Genomic DNA, 15,890 nt, shown 5'->3' on the forward strand with positions numbered 1-15,890 from the left:
TCACTCAAGCGGGATTGCCAAGCGTGGAGCTTCTACTCACTCTGACATTGACATGGGCATTGGAGGAACCTTTAGCTTCATCTGACTGTACCATTGATGTCAAGGTTCTGCTAGAGTAGGCATGTGGATGTCAGGTCATATAAGGCCTCATTTATGTCATTGGATTTGCCTGTGTAATTCAAATGGTGCACAACATAAAAAAGCAATCGTAAGCCTCACGTTCTGTGTTTTTTGAACATAGAAGGATGGTTGACCTACATTGTCAAGCATTCCTGACCAATAGACAGACCTCAGAAGCATCTTGGCGTATCCTGCTCCCACATCTCCATTATGCTGCTAGTTTTTCACAGAAATGTGAAATTTATAATCTTCCTCATAATCTTCACAGAAAAAGGAAGGGTTGCAATAAAATGCATTCCTGTTTCCTGTGGGTTTTCAACTAGTTCACTGAAGGGACGAACATACTTTATAAGGAATGTAGAGAAACTCTTGAGTTCATGGAAATAAGATAAAAGATTTTTTGAAAAAAATAGAATTCTTGTCATTCAGCCTTTTGAATTAATGGCTGGTATTCTTATTTTTTTTTTTTTTTAAAAACATGATTCTCTGATACTGATCACAGGTTTTCATTTGTTGGTTTTAATTCTGATGACAACAGAAATTAACTTAAACCTGAGAAAATCACCTGGAGAATTGGTTATTTTATTTCTTAAAAAAAAAAGGATATTTTGATACTATAAGGACTAAAATGAAATGTCCCTCTGAGTTGTTTTAAAATTTGAATTGGATGTAATGTGTAGTGTATATACAACTTGATCTGGCTATTAGCACAGTTAATCCTCACCTAGAGAGCTCTAGAAAATGATGCTATGATTTTTTTCTTTGAAAATTATTTCTTAACCTTTGTATTTCTAAAGTCACCAAGAAAATAAGTGAAAAGATAGTAGTATATTATTTATAACATATTTACATAAAATAGATTTCCAAATAATTGATTTGTGTTAAATAAAAATGTCTGATAAAGTAACTTGTGGACAAGCTTTAAAAAATAATTTTGATTTGTCTGACTTGGTATAATAATACAGATATTAAGAATATGATAATATAAGCTTAACTAACTGGGTATAGGGCTCCCCCATATGTTCCACAGTAAGGAATCCACCTGTAGTGCAGGTGACGCAGAAGATGTGGGTTTGATCCCTGGGCCGGGAAGAACCCCTGGAGAAAGGCACGGCAACCCACTCCAGTATTGTTGCCTGGAGAATCCAGGGACAGAGGAGTCTGGTGGGCTACAGTCCATGGGTTCGCAAAGAGTCAGACATGACTGAAGCAACCATGCATGCCACTGGGTATAATTATAGAAATGATCATAAGAATAACAATTGTTATTCCTGTTTTTGATGAGTGCTATTTGTTTGGCATTATGCTTAGTCTATCACATCTATTATTTCATTTTTTCCCATACAGTAACACTGTGATGCTATATTATCTCCATTTTACAGATAGAGAAACTGAGTCATAGAGAAGGAAAAATTTATAAAAGCTGTAATACTTCAGTTTCTTTTTTATTGTTTGCTAAAGGAAAGCTAAATGTTCCTTGGGCAGATTTTTATTCTTATATATAACAATATTATTTTTACATTTCCAACACCTTCAATAATATAAAACAAATAAACAATATCTTTTGGGGGAGAAAGCAGTTCTGCAGTCAGGCCCACACATGAAGCACTTGGCCTTTGTAGATTTCAACAATCAATCTGAGGAGCTATTTTTCTGGTTTTGGCATCTACTTTGTTGGCAAGTGCCCCAACTGTGGTGTTGGCAATTTCATGACTGTGACTGCCTCTGGTTTTTCCACAGTAACTGGCTGGAGCTCACCTCCCTGGGCTGTCCTATTATCTTTAAAATTATTTTTCTTGACTTAAATCGGAAGACTATAGTAGAAATTGTGAATTTTCCTGACATTTTCCAAAGATGTTAGAAATTTGTTAAGATTCTTCAGGAGTAAACTTTGGATTCTAATATGTTTCCTCTTAGGAATGGATCCATGTGCTATAGTAGGCATGGAGGAATGAATGCTATCAGTTATGACAATAAAATAAAACTATCCCAAGCTATTAATTGTAGCAATCAATACTTTTAATCATTTGCCCTTTTAATCAAAATGTAGTTGTAGAGTACATTGTAAACAATAAAATACATCTAATGTCCAAAAAATTAGAATATGCTGTCTTGTTCTGGTGGGGAAACACCATAATTGTGTGTATGAGAGTCACATTATATAAGGCCCTATAATGATCCAAATTAAAATATCTGTATTTTTGTGTAGCTTTCCATGTGTGTATACACACAAAAGCATATACACATAAGCATTTTATATAGTCACATGTGCATTGTAAGACTATCTTCTTATGGAGATGTAGAGCGTAGGATTTCTTTATCAATGTAAGATAGGAACTGCTAAAGCATGAAAATGAAATTAAGCATACTTCCTTCATTCACTTATCGCTAGTCTTCAGAATTAGTTGCCCTGTGGGTACCTTTTTAATTATATTGCACATCTTTCAATTAAATATTGAGAGGTTGAAAATTAAGTGACAATTCTAATGTTTTTGGTGGAAGAGCTGAAGCTATACTATTAAACAGCTAGTAAAGAAAAGGGGACGGATATTTCTTTTTATCCAGGAGTTAATTACACAAGAAGTACACTGCACAAATGCTAATAAGGGTGATACAAACAGTACTTAAAAGGTTTCCAAAGAGAGGCAGCCGCTTATGTTAAAGCAGATTTAAAGTGCTACCTTGTTAAAGTGCTACAAATTCTAATGAAGAATTATTTATGTTTTATGAGTAGAAATAATAGTTAATATTTACTAAAGTGCTTACCATATACCTGGCACTGAACTAAAGGTTTTATATATTTTAGTATATAACCACCCTAGGAAATAGGAAAAACTGTTACTTCAGTTTTTCTACATAGGGAAATGAAAGAACAGAGGTAAAATAACTTGCCCACAGTCACACTTCCTTGGGCTGCTAGTGATCAATCACCATTGCTTCCTTTCTTCCTAAGACCACCTCCCTTAAGAACACATTACAGATTTTAGATAGGTGTTTTAATGAACTATTTGTATTATGGCTCAGAAGAATCCTAGTTAATAACTTGAAATTTTCTTGAGCTGACAGGGAAGGAATACTTCCTGTTTAAAACTGGAAAGAAAAAAAAAAAACCAGCTTCAGGCAGAAAAGATGCTTCAAAGACCAGCTCATGTACGTAATGTCTATTCAAATAAGTTAGTAAACGGCTGATAAGGTCATACCATGCAGCATTCCTTTAAAATAAGATTGCTCTGAGTTTAACTAGCTTTGAGTAAACACAAAGTGGGATGATTCTCAATTATCTAGTGGGTAAAATAAATACCACATCCAGTGAAATTCAAATATAGAGGGGAAAATAAAAATTGACTTTTTAAAAAATTGAAATTTTTACTGAGGTAATTATTGATACACATGAGTTATAAGAAATATCCGAGAGAGACCCTGTGCACATATTACTCAGTTCCACCCAATGGCAACATCTTGAAAAACACTTGTGCAATGGCACAACCAGGATATTGACAATCATACAATACTCCAATTGTATTCAGATTTTCTCAGTGCTCACTTGTATGTGTGTGTGTGTGCATGCACATATATTTAATTCTATGCACCTTTATTACATGTGTCAGTGTCTGTAGATGTGAGAGAAAATGCAAGCCCAAAAGGAATGGAGAGTACTTCCCCTGGTCACTTATTATTGGCAGATATTGGGATTGTATCTGCCCACTGCATCCAAGATGGAGTCAGGGTTGCCCGAGGTCCTGTTGGACTGTTGGATTTGAAGGAAGAGTGAGCCTGTCTGGGCTGCCTTCTAATGCTGCTGCTGCTAAATCACTTCAGTTGTGTCCGGCTCTGTGCGACCCCATAGATGGCAGCCCACCAGGCTCCTCTGTCCATGGGATTCTCTAGGCCAGAATACTGGAGTAGGTTGCCATTTCCTTCTAATGCTAGTTGCGGGTTATGAAATGCCAGGTTGGGGCCATCTTACTCTATTGGGTGAGGCAACGTAAGTCACTCAGCTACTTTACCAGTACCAGCATCCCCAGCCTCCCCTGTTGTCTTCTTACCACCTTTCTGAGTTACTTATGGTTGTTTCTTGGATTACTACCAATACTTATTGTTATGTTAGTGGGAAGTAGCAGGGAGAAGTGGATCTAAGCCATTTTATCCTGACAGAGGTACCCAAGTTGACTTTTTCATGAGAAAAGTGTTTCCTTTAGCTGTGTACATTGTGAATATTCTCAGTAATTTTCTACTGCTATATAATTTAAAAATTTTAATATGCAGATATAATAAATATTATTATTTAACAGATACTGAATTCCAACAAATGTATTAAAAGTTCTCCCGCTGTTTGTGGAATGAATAAACAAGGACTTGTACTAATTTCCACTAGATATTTTAATAAGATGGGGGGAACCTACTTTCATATTCAAGTATGTGTAAAAAGTCACTATTTCTATCAGTTAACTGCTTTAATTATAAAATAAAATATATCATTATTAATGGTAGTTGATGTTCAGTGCCTTGGTGCCAGGGTGATATATGTTATAGAAACACAGAGACAGTTTATCCCTTCTATGATAATTATATATATTTTATCCTAATATATAGTTATATATGTATACATATAAAACATATATATGCATTATCTTCAATTGATATGTTTTAGAATCATTGAAGCATTAATTTTATAGGTTACTATAATGTTTTATAGTTCTTAGGAATAGTATGGTATTTTGAAACATCTTTTAACTATAATAATAAAAGTAGTCTATTGTATTTGATTTACTTATAACATATTTCTAAAAATGTCATGTACTGATATTAGAGATTTTGTATTACCCTTGCTGTAAATGTCTGGAGAATTAAGATTAGTATGATTGTTATCAGTATAGATTTCTAATATAGTGCTCATTATCTAGAAATTCAATATGAGAGAGAAAATATTTCATCATACCTAAACCTCCTTTAGAGATACATAAACATACCAGTGAACATGGCTATGATAATGAACCACATAAAATTAAAGTTTCCCCAAACACATTCAGATGTGTTAACTTATTAATAATGTGCTAACCTTAACTTTGGTTGGAGAAAAGACTGATTGGTGTTAAATTATAATGTATATGATATATGGACCCTCCTTTCCTCTTGCTTCAGCTATCCAGCTATGGAAGGAACTACAATAGTGGGTATTACTGCCCTTTTGCTCTATCCCTTCATGTACTCCTATTAAGAAAGCAAAAGTGAACTACCTGGCTGGAATTTTTGGAGGAGGAGGAATTGTCTCAGCATCTTTTACTTTGGGGCTCTGTCTCTCCATCATGTATAAATTATACAGAGGTATCCAACATGGGAAAAGATTGGCTGCTATTCAATGGGTGTTGGTAGGCAAATTATCACCAAGCCACGCACAGCAAGAAGGCTTAGGCCATGTTCACTGATACCAATTTTCTCAATGATACAGGAGATACTTTCCTCTGTATCTGTCTGACTCCTGTGTTGTGACTTATTTAATTATGAACCTGAGTGAGGAAAACAGACTTGTTTTTAATCCTCTCAAACCCCATCTATAAGTAATATGAAGACATGATCAATTTTTAAGCAGAGAAATGAGGTGGAAAAAATGATGATTAGGAAAAATTGTTTGCTTGCACTATGATGGATGATGTTGGAGTAGGCCAGAGATGAGGATTAAGGATATCAGTTTGGAGGCTGTTTCAGTAATCCTGGTGGTGGAAACTACGCTGGAATATGATGGGTGGGTGGGGGGAGGTAGAAAAGTGAACAGATTTGAAGGGAAGAAACATTTTTATGTGAGTTCCATGATATTCATTTGTGCCAAAGTCTCCCTTTGTCTATCCTATTGTACTTTATCCATCCACCCTTAACACCCTGCACTCCATTTTCAATATGGCAAAAAGAATAAATGTTTTTACAAGATTTATTGGACTATTGTTTGTGCTGTGCACAACTCTTTAATGGCTGTCTATTTAAATACTTAGGCTTCCCAGTTGGCTCAGTGGTAAAAATCCACCTGCCAAAGCAGGAAATGTAGGTTCAATCCCTGGGTCAGGAATATCCCCTGGAGAAGGAAATGACAACCCACTCCAGTATTCTTGCCTGGGAAATGCCATGGAGAGAGGAGCCCGGAGGGCTACAGTCCATAGCGTTGTCAAGAGTCAGACATGACTTAGTGACTAAACAACAACACAATTTAAATACTGAACATGCTCTACAGAGCCCTACCTTTTCCTGGCCTTCCCTCTGATTTTCTAGCCCTCTCTACCTCCCTCTCTCAATTCTAGTGATACCAATCTTCTTTAAAGACATTGGTCTATTGTTAGATTCCTTGTCATCCTTCAGGTCAGGGTTTCATGTTTCTTCCACAGGGAGCTTTCCAAAGGACCCTAACCACTCCTTGACTCCTATATGAGTTTACTTCTGCCATTACACATCCTCTGATCATCCCAACACCCTACTGTGAGACTTCTCTGAGACTTTTGATTACTTCCGGTGTTTGCAGCTGCATTTCCTCTCCTCTGTGTTCTTTATCAACCGGATCCTATCTCTGTCTTTCAGCATTTCCACAAATATCCTGGTCCTTCTGCTTGCTCCCATTCTTGTTTTCCATGCTGATTATAATTTTATTATTTTAGTACCTGAATATTTTCTGTCATTTCCATGGAATTTTGGATAAAGTGGGAAAAAGTGTAAGTGCCAAATTGGTTGCAATGAACCAAAATAATAAGTTTTAAATATAATTGACTAGGTCATCAGACTGAATTTTTATTACTTAATATAGAAAATGATTTGATAATACCACTGGGCCATGTTAAACAAATTAGGTTTCAAGAACATGGATAAATTAAGCTTTAGCTACTCTCCGGAGTAACTCACAGCCTAGAAAATAAGTGATTGGTACATCCATCCTCTGATTTGAGTTCATCAGATAATTTCTTTATTTTGGTAAAGCCAGTTTCACCACAGGAAATCACAGCATTTCTACCCCCGACTTAAAATGTAGATGAAAAATAAGCCTACAATATTATGCAGGAGTTGGAACTCACATACTGGTAATTGTGGTTTTGTACAAAATTGAGAAAAATAATCCCTAAAAAGACTGTATAAATTATAATGGCTTTGTTTACCTCAGTTACTTTTGTCCACTCTAAAATATGTGTCCGAGAGAAATAATTTTCTAAATGTAGTCTCCCAGTACTTCTAGTAAGACTTGTTCCATGAAGCTGTCCAAAACACTGACTCTCTTGGCCATAGCTACGATAAGTTCTTCGTGGGTTGTCTATTTGCAGACTGTCAGTGGAAAGTCCTTCCATGGCAACACTTGGAAATTTTCAAACAAAGTAAAGCAGTCTGTGTCACCTTATTAAAAGAAAAATGTGCAAAGAGTTGGCTATTTTAGGGAGACAACATGAGTTTCTTATTCACTTGGAATTTCCTGAGATAAAGGTAGAAATAGAATTGGAAACTATTTCATAAAAATTGGAAAAGATAAGGCATTTCTCTTAAAGGAAGTCACTCAACCAGGCAACTATACAGCAAAAGTGGGGTTACATCCCTTCCTGCCTTAGCATAGAAAACTGACACTGCAGGGCCTTCACTGCAGCAGCCCAAAAGGTTTCAAAGATAATTGTGCTCCTACTGCTTTTCTCTGTATAATAGACTCTTCGTGCCCTGTAGCAACCTGCCCGGCCTGTGAATACCATGGGATTTGACCCTTTGAAGGCTTTCCTTTTAAAGGAGTTTGTCCTGTTTGTCCAGGTTTTACCCAGTAAAGGTCAACTATAACTGGTAATAGTTTTGTCGATGTTTCCATACCTTGGAACAAAGTGCCTTATTTGCTCAGTATTTTTTCTCTAGTTTTACTTCACATTTTGAGCATTAAAAAAATCTTTCTTGATTTTTGCCAGCTATGATAATGCATTTTCTCCTTGGTTTTGATACTTACCTTGCAAAAATGCAAGTTGGTAGACTAGCTAAATGCTGGCCATTGTTGCGCTGGGTGGAGTAAGGAGCAAATCAGCTGATCAGCCGATCATATCTTGTCCCAGTTGATACTCTTTCCCCTCATTCCCTTCCCAAACTAGTAGGCGTGTGTCTTTATGTTGACTTTTTTTTTTTTTTTTAATAACCTTGGATTGGAGTTAATCTTGTATTTGGTTTCCAGTTGTGAAGAAATACCCTGCAGTGGTCTGGTCCTACATGTATAGCTGATCCAATTTTTTTTTTGGAACCAAGTTGTCCAAAGTCTCAGAATAGAAACATGATAGGATAGAAACATTTACATATAGAAACCATCTTTCCATCATTTGTACATACTACCTTACTCTCTAAATATGTATCCATCATCCCTTTTGAACCTCCTTTCTCTATGTGTTATTTAGGCTTTAACCCTATAACATCAAGCGTCTCTTTTTGTAAAACATATTTTATAATATCCCATTACTATGCTCAAAGGAAATTTACCAATAATATAACTTATCTATATATAACTTCAAAAAATTGTCAAATAAAAATGGATTAAAGGGAAAAATAATTTCTATAAAGTAAAAATACAGGTAATCTGTATGCCAAGGATACATATTGTGGGGTGACAGATTATGCTCCCTTTCAGCAGCAAGAATAAGAAAGGGGAAGCATAGCTCAGTAGAGCTGGAGGGAAAAAAAAAACACAGAAAGGGGCAACATCTATATCAGGAAAACATAACATCCCTAGAAACTCTGGGCAGTCTTCCTCTCCCATGTCACAAGGCCATTGCTGGGTTCCTGGAAGCTTGAAATGAGGTTGTTTGTTTTAGCTAGACACACTATTACCACTAAATAAAAGTAGAATTTTTTTAAAAAGGGAATAAAGACAGAATGGGTATCAGAGAAACCAAAAGCAGTATCTTCCTCTCATGTAATCAGAAAGAAATTGCCCCCCAAAATAAATAAATATTTCAAGATCTACATAAGTAGATTGGCTATTGATTTCTGAATATTCTAATTAAGAGTTTTAGTCTGTTGTGGTGGAAATTTCAAGACTGTAGTGATGGTTTTTGAAAGTGGTCACATACCAGCCTAAAGTGTTCATCTTTCCTAGCTTTCATCTATACTATCTGTGCACGTAAATTTATTATCTTATTTTCCCAATAAAGTCATTGGAACATGATAACATTTTGCCCAAAGTTGACATAAAATTAAAAGACATTATTGTTTCAATAAATCAGACTAGGCTAAAATAAAAAGAGGTAATTCTTTTGTGAATTACACATTTTGACACAGAGAGCTATTTCACACCCTTCTTCTGGGTAGGAAACAATGAGGGAAACAAACGCTCACCATCTGCCCATCAAAACCTGTTGAATCATTGGGGAAGTGCTGCCTCTTTTCGTTTGTTGTTAAGCCTCAAATTGAAAAAAGAAAAAGACTCAGGATATGTAAGCAGGGTTGATTCTGACACCAAAATGAAACAAAATCAAATAAAACCAGAACAAGCTGCTTCTCGAAAGCACAACACAACAAAAAGAGCTATAAACTTTTTCAGAAGACTTCAAGGGGAAAAAAAAAAAATATGGGCTTCTTAAGAAATGGGATATCCCAGGGACTTTTTGATAACATCTTTACAATTAAAGAGATATAATTCACATACAATAAAAATCTACCCTTTTAAAATGTACAATTCAATAGGTTTTAATATATTGATATAGCTGTTACAACTATCATCACTAACATTAGTACAGTTTCATCATCCCCAAAATAAACTCCATACCCATTAACAGTCATTCCTGTTCCTCCCTCCACATAACCTGTGCAATGACTAGTCTCTGCTCTGTCTCTATGAATTTGCCTATCATGGGTATTTAATAAAAATGTAATCATACTATATGTGGTCTTTCGTACTTGACTTTTTTCTGTAGCGTGGCAGAAAAAAAATTCTCTACCCATCTGGGTTCTTCTGGCTTCTCTAGAAAACTGACATCAGACAGATTAACCCGAGAAAAACAAATTTAACTATGTATGTATGGCAGACCCACAAAGGCAATGAGAGAGTCCATAACAGTCAAGCAGTTGAGGCTTATATGCCTTTCTGAGCTAAGAAGGAGGTAGGGGTCTAGGTCTATAGTGAGGAGGAAGACAATTCACAGAAAGATGGGAAGAGCAAGCATTGCAGAGAAAACTTTGAATAAACAGACCCTGCCAGGCTACCTCAGCTTACCATACTTACCCTACTTTTTGTAGTTATCTCTGGTGACAGCTCTCTTCCTGGACCAGGTCCTCTATCTAAATTATTTTATGTAGTTGAAGGGAAGGTAAAACACTCTTGCTAAGTTTCGGGCCTCCATCTCTTCAGCTCAAAACAATCCGCATGCCAAAGTGGCACTTCCAGGGGAGTCTCATTTTGAACCTGTTCATCCCACTGTTGAGTTGATAGGTTAATCCATCTCATAGTACTCATCTTTGAGTTCTAAGAATAGGCCAGTTCAGTTAAACAGTTGTGCCCCATTTCAGGGACTAGTCATGTAATTGGGCTCTCAGAGTTAGGCCTATGGTGCAAGCAATCAGATACTTAGTGATACACATTTCTATGGAATTAAAAAAACACACACACAAAGGTTAATATTGGAACATATTGTAATCCCAGTTTCTGAGTTCTCAAGGCAGCGAATTGAGAGGACTTCTAAATGTCTGGCTTGAAGCATCTTCAGATGAAGTGAGGGCAGGCAGTGGCAACCTAATAGATTTTCCTGGTTTGCAGTTTTATACGTTTCTGCTGATCTTTCTGAATGGTCCACACAGCAACAGTCACAAAAATTGCCTACACATGAGCTGTTGTGATTTCTCTGAATTTTATATCAAATTGTCCATCTTTAGCTATATGGCTTTGGGGAAAAGATAGTTTTAGTTCTCATGATTCCAAGTCGAAAGAGTGGGATAAAATTGAAATGTTATTGCAGAGTTGTAGCGAAATATTAGAAAAGAAAAAAAAAAAAACTAGAAGAATCAGGATTTAGTCCACTTTACAGGTAGAAAACAAAACCTCAAGGACAATTTGATATCCATAAAAGAGTATTACTGAAACATATTAATTTTTCTCTCTATAATCACCCCTGTTTTATCAAGGATAACCACAATAAGAGTGATTTGTTTGCAAATTAAATCTCCTTTCAGTGAACTTGGTCTGATTATTTACATAACTGTAGCAAGGGTAGTTAATTGATCATATAGGCTCTTTTAAGTGTGATTTGCTGGAACTTTTCATATGGAATCTCAGACTGGACTCTTAAAAGCATCTCACGGCTTAGAAGCCAAGCCAAGCATGTGCCATCAGATGTAATACCTATAGATTTGAGTGAATCCCTCTCTTCCCTGGTCCCCAAAATACCTTAAAGTTCCTATGTCTGCCAAGAAGTTACCTTCCTTACTCACCCGGTAAGGCTGCTGGGAAACCTACAAGCGAGGTGCCTGACTGTTTTCCTAAGAAGCTTTATAGGCTCCATAAAGCCAACGCTAGTTCCTTAAAGCTGTCTGATCATATCTGAGTTTATGTACATCATTTTAAAATATGGCATGCCTGTCAAAGCCTTGGTAATATAAACAGTGTTTCCAATTGTGTCCTGTTACAAGATGAACAGGTTTTAATTGAACTTATGCAAATAACTAAATTTCTATTAAAATAAGAATACTCATTGAGAGTTTCTGAATTCTGTAAGGATCAGGTAGGTAGAAAAAGATAAATTTTCATCTTTGTTCACAAAGGTAAATCCCATTAAATTGTTCTAAGTTATAGATAGTTTAAATGAAAAGATACAAGGTTTCCATAACTTTGGAAAAACAAAACATTTAAAAATAATGTTTCAAGCAAAAAAATAAATAAAAGTTATGCTCATTCTCATCAGTATATTCAATTGCATGTAATTACTTCTTACTGATTTTTAATCTAGTTTTTTCCCACTAATTTTAGAAATTTTTACCCAGTTCAGTTATATAACCTTGAAGATATCAGAAATCTGTATTCTAGGTTACTATCCATTAATCTCCTTGAAGATGAAGCACTTTTGCAAAAGCATCAGAATAAAACGATAACTCTGTGAATGAGAAAGACTTAAAACATGGTCATGGTTACAGATCTGATTAGAGTTCATTACAATGTTTGGTTATTTCTGTGATACACAGCATTTAGAGATAATGACTAGAATTATGGCTAATAATATTATGTCAGGATATATCTGAATTTTAGGAATTTCACTCAATTTCTGTAACACTTATAGTATATAATTATCAAATACAATATAAAAAATGTTTAGTATTATTTCCTATCTGATAATACTTCCCATGTTATATAACATATCACATAAACCTAATTAGTTTCACCTCTTTCTTTTACAAGGGAAGAGAACAAATCTTTTGACATGTTCCAGGGGGCCTCTAGAAAATACCAAAGTTAATTCCTGGTCAAAAATTTCATTTAGAATTTGATTTTATGAAATTTGTCAAAAAATAAAAAGGTTGTAGATACTTGATTAACTAGGATCACAGATCATTAGGAAACAGTACTTAATGATCTACTTAACCAAAGTAACAAAGTATTCTATTTTAAAGGCAAATAAAGAAGGTTATATAGTTGTGAGCGTAACTTGGCTCTTTTAATAGTGGACTCGGTTTTAAGTAATCAAAGACGTCATGAAGACAGTGTGAAGCACATAAAATCTTTGCTTTCCAAGCGGATTACTTAAAAGATAAAGAACAACCTTTGTTTAAATTTCTTATTAAGAGCAGACCAATAAATGTAAGAAAGATTTTCTTTTTAGCAGATGAAAAAAAATGGAGTTTTAGTTTTACATAAGTACACAATTGGTATTAAAGTTTAATTTAAAAACCCTTATAATGGTAATTCAAATTGACTGCATAATACGCCTTCTCCCACCTTCTCTCTCTTTCCATCTCTCCCCATAATTTGTCCTCCATTCTTCTCCCCATCCCATTCCCTTTTTTTTTTACCCCCATTCTGAAATAACCAGTTTTATTTTAGGATAAAATCAGTTTCATTTCTCAACAAAAATGCATCTCCATACCTCATGCCTCTTCTAACCAAAAGCACAGGTTACTTTCCTTGCATGTAAATTTGTTTCCCTTTTTATTTCTAGTAGCTTTAGCTACATGTAATAATTAGAATCCTTTACCCTTAGAAACCTCATTTCTACTGAAAACTTAGAATTAAGCAATTATGAGCTCTCTGGTACACCACCATTCTTTAAATTGACAAATTTATGAATGCATTTCATAATCTAGAAACATGTGCTTCTTCATACTATAGTCTTTCCATAAAGCATAAAATGTTTACTAAGAGACCCAAATTTTAGTTCCTCTGTAATAGAAAGTCAAAAGTAGATAAACCTACGTTCAGAAGTTAACATTTCATGTTTCATCTTATTTAGAAATGATCTAGATATTCAGTAAAATTCTATCAATTAACAGTGGAAGTCATCAAAAAGATTTGGGTAATTATTTTTAAGTTAGTATATAATTAAACAACCATTACTAAAAAGGTTCACCTAAAAAGTCTTATCACACATGTTTAATTCATTTGTTCTTTATAGTCATATTTAGATTACTCATGAAAATTTTATGTGACATTAAAGCAGTTAGCTATCATCTTAAGCTTTTGTTATTGTTGAGAAATATTGTAGGGGAGATAACATGAGCTTATTTGACTTTTAGTATACCAAGAAAGAATAAAAGTTTTATACTAAATGTTGATCATTCTAAGGATATATCTGTATTAATTAAGCCAACAAAGTTAAACTAGTTTTAACAACAAGGGTTTTCCCAGGTTATATGATCCTGAAAAGCATCTGGGTTAGTTTCTATTATACTTTTGAGAATTTTTATAAATATTGAATTTATATAAACCCACTGTTTACTTAGGTCAATTAAATAGAGCTGATTTACAAGTTAATTTTAGTGATGTCATCCAGAGATAACTAATATCACACACCTACAACACATATATGTGGACACACATAAACATATAGACATATATACACAGAGCTCTTATAGGTTTTGTTTTAAAATTTTATCCATGAAATTTGTATGATAATGATATGAAAAACTCAGTAGTTTATACAACAAGTTAAGTTTACCTGAGTAGATTCTGGGCAAGGGAGTTTTATATCTGTTTGTATTTTTAAAATAGCCTTTCCTACTCTCCTTTTTGGAGGTATATACTTTTACAAAAGTTTAAGAAGCTTTATCTTGAGTTCTTGGCATATAGTTTCACTTTAGCTTAGGGTCCCCTTAAATTTTTCTATCAGTTTCTAATCTAGTCAATTTCCAATCACAAAGGTATTAAAACAATTCTTGTATATATCTTGTCAGTTTTCAGCTGGGACAAACAGCAAACATCTTCAATGTTAAATGCAACATGCCTTTGTAAAGTCTGTAAACTGTGTTTTTTAAATGTATCTTTATAATTTTATTTTATTTTTTGTTTGTTTATTTATTTTTGGCTGCACTGAGTCTGCATTGCTGTGGCAGGCTTTCATGTCCCTGAGGCAGGGGGTGCTCGCTAGTCGCGGTGTGTGGACTATTCAGTAATAGAAGTACATGGACTCAGTAGATGCAGCTCCTGGGCTCCATAGCATGTGGGATTTTCCCAGACCAGAGATTGAACCCATGTCCCCTGCATTGGCAGGCAGACTCTTAACCACTGGACCATCAGGGAAATCCCTGTATATAGTGTTTTAATGGTTTAACAAAGTCCTTTCTGAGTGCATAATGAAACCTTGAACTGATTTACTTTCAAGAGAAAAAAGCCCCTGAATATCAGTCTTTAGCTAATCATTTACAAGAGGACCTAGGAGAAATTCTGGCCATCTGTTTCCTGTGTGAGGGCCACGTGCTTAAGGGGCCATCAGACATGTTTGAAAACTACAATGTCATCCTGGGTGGGAAGAACACTCCTTAGCAACCAAAAAAAAAAAAAAAAAAAACCCTAAAAAATTCCCTATGAGTGACTTCTGAAAGACATTCCTCCTTAAATTTGGTAGTATTCTCTGAAAGTAGGGGCTTCCCTTGTGGCTCAGCTGGTAAAAAATCTGCTGCAATGCGGGAGACCTGGGTTCAATCTCTGGGTTGGGAAGATCCCCTGGAGAAGGGAAAGGCTACCCACTCCAGTGCGTAGAATTCCATGGACTGTATAGTCCATGGGGTCACAAAGAGTCGGACACAACTGGGCACCTCTCACTTTCACTTTTCTGAAAGTAGACATAAAATGACTTTATAATTTAAAAGATATACTGCTGTCCAGACAGCAAGAATTCTTTCCAGCGGGGTTGCAGTATACATTTTCAAAGAATACTACATAGAAAGTCCTGAGACTGGCAGAGTCTGATTATAGAACCGAGAAAAATGAGCCTTGTGTCAGAGCCTTACATTTATTTCCTGGCTTTTACTGTTTATGTGAGTAACCTGTATACCCTGGGCTTAGAGATCAGGCTAAGGTGCTCTCTGTGAATCTTTCAGGGAAAAGGAAGCTAAACAAGCAGCTGCATGTTAAGGGATTTTCTGGGGAAGTTGGAGAAGTTTTGTGAGCTAAGAGAATTTCCTGGGGAGAGAGGGCTGGAATTTAAAAGGGGGCATTTTTGTTGCATGGAGACTTTCACTTTTGTTCTAAGTCTAATCGCTATTCTTTCCTCTTGTTAAGGGAATGCCTGAGACTAGTTGATACACTCCTTTCTGCCTCATTTTTCAACACTTTTTATATTTCATATTAGTGTATCAGGTGG

General features: G+C 35.3%; 1 protein-coding gene across 9 annotated transcripts in view; it reads left to right on the forward strand.

The window, feature by feature from the left end:
* DMD (dystrophin) overlaps positions 1-15,890 on the forward strand; it is a 2,532,480-nt gene that overhangs the window by 630,649 nt on the left and 1,885,941 nt on the right. The window lies entirely within an intron of this gene.

This window comes from Cervus canadensis, chromosome X, assembly GCF_019320065.1.
Source record: "Cervus canadensis isolate Bull #8, Minnesota chromosome X, ASM1932006v1, whole genome shotgun sequence".
Classification (NCBI taxonomy): domain Eukaryota; kingdom Metazoa; phylum Chordata; class Mammalia; order Artiodactyla; family Cervidae; genus Cervus; species Cervus canadensis.